The sequence below is a fragment of the Pseudorca crassidens genome, chromosome 1, assembly GCF_039906515.1.
Source record: "Pseudorca crassidens isolate mPseCra1 chromosome 1, mPseCra1.hap1, whole genome shotgun sequence".
Lineage (NCBI taxonomy): Eukaryota > Metazoa > Chordata > Mammalia > Artiodactyla > Delphinidae > Pseudorca > Pseudorca crassidens.
Genome location: NC_090296.1, coordinates 26,438,447 through 26,444,446, shown reverse-complemented (window position 1 = coordinate 26,444,446; position 6,000 = coordinate 26,438,447). Strand labels below are relative to the sequence as shown.

General features: G+C 48.8%; 1 long non-coding RNA gene across 1 annotated transcript; it reads left to right on the top strand.

Moving 5' to 3' along the window:
• The first annotated feature begins 242 nt into the window (after positions 1-242).
• LOC137224875 (uncharacterized) lies at positions 243-4,487 on the top strand. The gene is made up of 3 exons (XR_010943560.1): positions 243-752; positions 1,097-1,201; positions 4,163-4,487. It is a non-coding gene; the product is annotated as an uncharacterized lncRNA (long non-coding RNA).
• The last annotated feature ends 1,513 nt before the right edge of the window (positions 4,488-6,000 follow it).

The window sequence follows — 6,000 nt, the reverse complement described above, 5'->3', positions numbered from 1 at the left end:
CTGTCTGGCAACTTCTATGCATTTAAAGGGTCCTTGCTGGTTTCTGAGGCACCCCCTCTACCCCCGAATCCTCCGGCAGACACCGTCTTCCGAAGACGAGGGAAGCTCCTGGGAGACATTCGCCCCATCGTCTGCCTCTAAGCTACTGCTATAACCTTCCCACAGCAGTCAGGATCAGCTGGCAGATCCCTAAATTAAGGTTCTGATTACTCTGTTGTTCCAGAGGCTTGTTTTGAGCAAGATGCTGTGCTTTAATTAAAAAGATGAGCGCTCATGAGTAAGTGAAAATATTTTCGACGCTTCACAAATATGTTTGACTTTCATTTTCTTGCATGTCACAGTAGGGGTGGGGGGGTCAGGCTGGTCAGCACTTTTATCCATGAGACCAATAAAAACCTTTCCTGTTAGCTAACAGCTGGCTCTTTGCACAGCAGAATTGTAAAGGGGGTTCGAAGTCCGGAATCTGTTCCTTGGGCGTCTCTGTTTGCAGATTTCCGCCAGCATTCAGGTGTCATTAGGACACATTTCTCATTTACCTTTGCAGCCAGAGATTCTGAAATGTTTCCTAACAGCAGCGCCACAGCTGGAATGCAGCTGCTGCAGGGTGGAGCCAACACAAACTCCTTGTGGGTCAGCCGGGTGAGGGAGGGCAAGGAATCTTGGAAGGTTGGGAAAGTCCTTCTTTCTAAAGCCAGAGCTCAGGAATGAGTGGGGCCTCTGGTGTGAAAGCTTTCCAGATGGGGGAAGGAAGGGTAAGTTTTTGCCCTCTGGGTAGATTCCAAAAAATCGCTTTGGGGAGGCCAACTATTTTGAAACTGCCTTTAAAGCAAACAGCACAAATGTTTATATTGACCTGGAAAACCCTTCCTTTTTCCTTTCCCTACAATCCAAGTCTGTTCCCTTGAATATTAATCAACAGGAACGTTTGCCCAAGCTTTTCTCCTCCCCCACCTCTTTTTTTATTATTATTATTATCTTTGGTTCAAAAAACTTTTGGAAGCTTTTCCAGGCTGGAGCTATAGAATGCTTCCAGGAAAATGCATAAGGAGTGTCTGTATTTTGTGTTTCTCTGGAGGGGGCTAACAGTGTTTTTCAGAGAGACTGAGCTGGGGGCAGCCAGGTCTTGTGCAAGAGGCCAGCCAAGCAAAAGGGCAGACGGTACCAGAAAGATCTGTGCACATCCCAAAGCACTGAAACGAAGGTACGGTTTAGCTGGCCCGCCTGTTCTCTTCTTTCAGTCTTTTATTACCGCAGCTGCCTCAATGTCAGTTTGTGCGAGAAGCACCCCATCTCCAGTAGATGACCTGAGAACAGCTGGGTGTCAGGGTTTGAACTTCATTCTCAAGTTAACAGCACTTGTCATTTCTGCCTAAAGAACACTTGGAAATTTAGCTGGAAAGGTGCAGGAGGTCAATACTCACCCAGCAGGCAGGAATCCCACCCAGGCATGGAATGTAATGGGCATAAGGTGTCCTGGGGCTCTTGCTGCCAAGGGTGGTGTCAACCTCCAGCCCATGCCAGCACAGCTCCCCTTGGGCCCAGAAACACAAACACAGCTGCATGCATGCACGTCTCAGAAACATCTGTACACAAAACCAGAAAGCGCATACGTGAGGCCCGAGGGCGATGGGGACTCACAGGACCCCTCACTGGTAGTCACAGCTCTTGAAAGCAAAGGTAGTGGGGCTTTCCTGGAAATACACTCCGTTTAGGCTGGTTCATGAGAAAAGGAGCAGAAATAGCTCCATAGGAGGGCAGCCCAAAATGAGGGCAGAGCTGCCCCAACCACTCTCCAGTGCAAAGGCTGCTTCCTCCTGGGTCATCCCCTGTGGCTGTGAGGGCCCAGAGACCTCAGGAGAGGAAGGGGCAAGCAGGGGTCTGCAGCGCTGGAAACTAGAGGACACAGCTTCTGGCTCTCCTCGGCCCATGAGCTTGAGGACTATTTACCGGTAACACTGTCATGGTTCCTGCAATAGAATCTCTTTGCTTTCCGCCCAAGGGACACAGTGACTCCAGAAGGCATCTCACCCCGCAGCGGGTTGGGAAGGCGCTTAACAGCCCAGACTTTGGAATATTAATAACAACGATGATAGGCACAGCTAATATTCATTGGGAGCCTCTTCTGTGTCTGGCATTGTGCTGAGAGTTTTAATGCATTCTCTATTCTAAGCCACACGTAATGAAGGGGTTCCGTTATTTTCCCCACTGTATAGATAAAGAAAAGGAAGCTCAGAGAGGTTAAGCAACCTGTCCCAGGACACACAGCTAGTAAGTGATGGCTGCAGTTAGAACTCAGGGTTGCCTTACTCTAGAGCAGCGGTCCCCTACCTTTTTGGCACCAGGGACCAGTTTCCTGGAAGACAATTTTTCCACGGCCGGAGGGAGGGGTGGGGTGGTGGTTCCGGCGGTAACGCAAACGATGGGGAGCGGCAGATGAAGCTTCACTTGCTGCCCGCCACTCACCTCCTGCTGTGTGGCCCGGTTCCTAACAGGCCGTGGACCACTACCGGTCCTCGGCCCAGGGGTTGGGTGCCCCTGCTCTAGAGTCCTTATCAGATAGACCTGAGTTTGAATCGTAAGTTGGCTTTGTGTGATTGTGTGGCCCATGCCAACCTCCAGGTTCCTTCCCTGTTCCCATAAATTAAGCACATCAAATACTGGCAATTTCATGTAATTTGGCCTAAACCTTCTTTATTAGATTGTTGTAAGTATTAAATAAGATAATGTATATAGAGTACTTAGCAGAGTGCCTAGAATATGGTAAACACTCAATGCTACCTTTTAGTAACAATCTCAGAGTCCGTATGTTTGTTCTGTATGGATACATTCATCAAGTTATTCATAGTCTCTGTGGGTTTTCTCAAGCCCTTGGAAGGTCCGGCACATCCCTGTGTGGCACATTGGGCCCCGAGAACAGCTGGATGCAGTGCTGATGAGGGGAGAACTCCTTCTCTTTGCTCCTCTGTGACTGAACTTGTGTCGGGATCCACACGTCTGGAGCACGCATCTGTGTCTTAGCCGTTGATTCCTCTCTTCCATGTCGCCTACTCACGTTCACTTGGGTTCATTAGGGGTTCCAAGGTCTTCAAAATCATTCAAATCTGATTGCTTTACTTTCCTGCTTAAAAATCTTCCAGGTGCCTAACAGAATCAAGACAAACTCCTTAGTTTGGAACGCGAGGCCCCTGGAAAACTGCCTCCCACCCGCCTTTCTGTCTCTTCCTGCCCCGTGCCTTTTGCAGGGCTCTTTTCTCTGCCTAGAAAGAATGCTTTCCCCTCTTCTTCTTTGAGCAAACTTCTGTGTATCTTTCAAAACCCAACTCAGTTTTTACCTTTCCTGTGAAAGGTAAAAACTTTACCTTTCCTGGTCTCCCACATTTCCCTGCTCTTACTTCAATGACAGTCTGCATGTATCACAAAGAACTGTAGTTATCTCTTCATACAACTCCCCCACTGGGGACTCATGAAGTTCAAGTCTAGGGCTTACCCTTCTTTTCCCAAATCACCTAGAAGGCCCTAAATAAATGCTAATAAATACATACCTTAATGTAAACTCTTATGACATCATTTTATTGGCAGTAAAATAATATATGAGTGTATCTGTATATTATTTATACCCTCCCTTGTTCCAGCAAGAATTTGAAGTCGATGTGCATATAACAGTCTTTCTTACTCACAAGCAGATGTAGAATGGTGCTTGGTGCACCCTACAGTAGAAAGAGCTAGGACTTTAGAGTAAAACAGTTCTGGGTTCAGATCCTAACTTGGCCTCTTACTGTGACTTTAAGTCATTGCTTCATCTCTCTTAGCTTCAGTTTTCCCATCTGTAAAATGGAGATAACAGTAATGACCTGTGTGGCAGACATTGTTGATTACCACCCAATAGTCACTCCTGCTTTCTTCCTTAGTGCCCTAACTTTTTTTTTCAGGAATCCACTCCCTCTTCCTCACGCCCAGGGTGGGAAAGGGGGAAATCCTGATGAGTCTAAACAAATCTTGGTATAATGTTCCCCTTGCCAGTGATTCTTTTTGGGATGGATCTGTGACTCAGTTCTGGTCAATGAGATGTAGGGAGGGATCTTTGAGAGGTTTGTCTAGAGAGTTGTTCTAGGAAATATTCCCCTCCTCTTAAAACATGAGAGAAACGGTTGTCCTTCTGCAGCTGGACGTTATGTCTGGAGTGATGGCTGGGGCCACAGCAGCCATCTTGTTGTGATGAAGGCAACTACTCAGAGAGTCAAGCCAACACACTAAAGACGATGGAATGGAATCGTGGAAAGAACTGGGGTCCTGGTGCCACGTTCAGCACCTAGAGCCACCCATCTCTGGACTTTTTCCTGAGATCATCAGTCCTTCACTGTTCAGTGAGGGACCCCTAGCTCAATCCAGTAATGTTAAGGTAGCTGTTACTTGCAGGTAGAAGGATTCTAACAGATCAACTTCATGGAGTTACGGTGATGACTAAATAAAATAAAGTTGATAAAGTATCTAACACAGTGCCTGGCACGTTTGGTTCTTAACAAAGATTAAAGAGCTTCCTGCTGAGACATTCTGAGGTGAATGCATGAATGACCCCAAAGACGTGGCAGATGGTAACGCAGTAGGGTTTAAAGCAGTGCAGAGGTGGGTGGGTACTGGAATGACAACGAAGATGATGATGAGAGTGAAATTTAAACATTATGTTAGGAAGTGTCCTGATGGAGCTTCTTGGGGCTGTAACTGTGGTTTTCCTTTGTACTTCTCAGGCCTCCTCTTACTCCGGTCAGAGTTAAACACTGCACAACACAGGCTTTTCTAATTGTGGGCAGCCACACTTGTGCAATCGGGGTGGTCCCTGATTACCCTGGGGCATGGAAGCCCTGCTCCGGGATGAAGCCTAGAGTGTAATTTGTAGCTCCAGGAGGAGCCAAGATTCGGAAGCAGAACTAACATACCCACGCCACGTAGAACATGGTCTACCACTGACAAAAGGCACAACACCCCTCCCTTCAAGAATGTCCAGGGAGGCCCCGCAGACTCCTGCAGCTTGAAAGGCCTGCCTTTGGGGGCCTTGGGGCCAGGCGTCCCACCTAGCTTTTGGCCGGCTAACCAGGCCAGAGTTTTCCTCCACTCCAGTGTGTGGAGCGCTCAGCCACACCAGTGTCTGCCAGACTTATGTCCGCCCGTCTGCGTGGGCGGCCCTGGCAGCAGGGTACGGAGCAGGGTTTGTGCGAGGACACTGTGGCCCCTGCAGCAGGGTTACGGGGGAGGCAGTGTCACCTCAGGGGCAAGCCAGGAGGGAACCTGGAGGAGGTGGGGAGCAGAAAGCTGCGCACCCAAGGCATCCTCGGCCCCCTTTTCGAAGGCCCTCTTCCCCTTAGAAGCCGGTTCCAGGCCCCCTTTCCCTCCAGCTGCCCTCTGGCTGTTTTATTCCTGCTGGGCCCCTCCCCTGCCCAGCCAAGTTCAGCACGGCCCTGCTTCCTGGCACTGACATTCATTCTGTCCACCAAATATTTATTTAGACTATTCTATGCAAGATGCCATATTCCTGCTAGCGACTGGGGGGGTGAGAAAGATACAAAGAACAGCAAGATTAGACTAGAAAGGACTAATCCTAGTCCTTAGTCTAGAAAGGACTAGAAAGGACCTCAAAATGGTTTTCACACTTCTCTCGGCCTCAGAATCTTCCCCCACTCCCCCTCACAAAAACCCAAGTATTTAAGAAAGAAAAAAAGCAAGATTGCTGCAGCTGAATCTGGAGCAGGGCCCCATCCACTCTGGTCAGAGGCTGACTCCATGGACAGAGTCTGAGAAGTCCTGATCTAGACCAGAGGGGAAACTGAGGCCCAGGGAAGTGACCTCCCTGAGACACACTGCAAGTTAGCGGCTCAGCCAAGTTCAAATTCAGGTGTCTGAGTGCCTGGCCCAGTGCGTTATCCATTGTACTGCCCTACCCCTTGGCACTTGTCTCAAAGATCCACTGGAGAGAAGAGGCAAGTCAACACAGAATAGAATGCATGT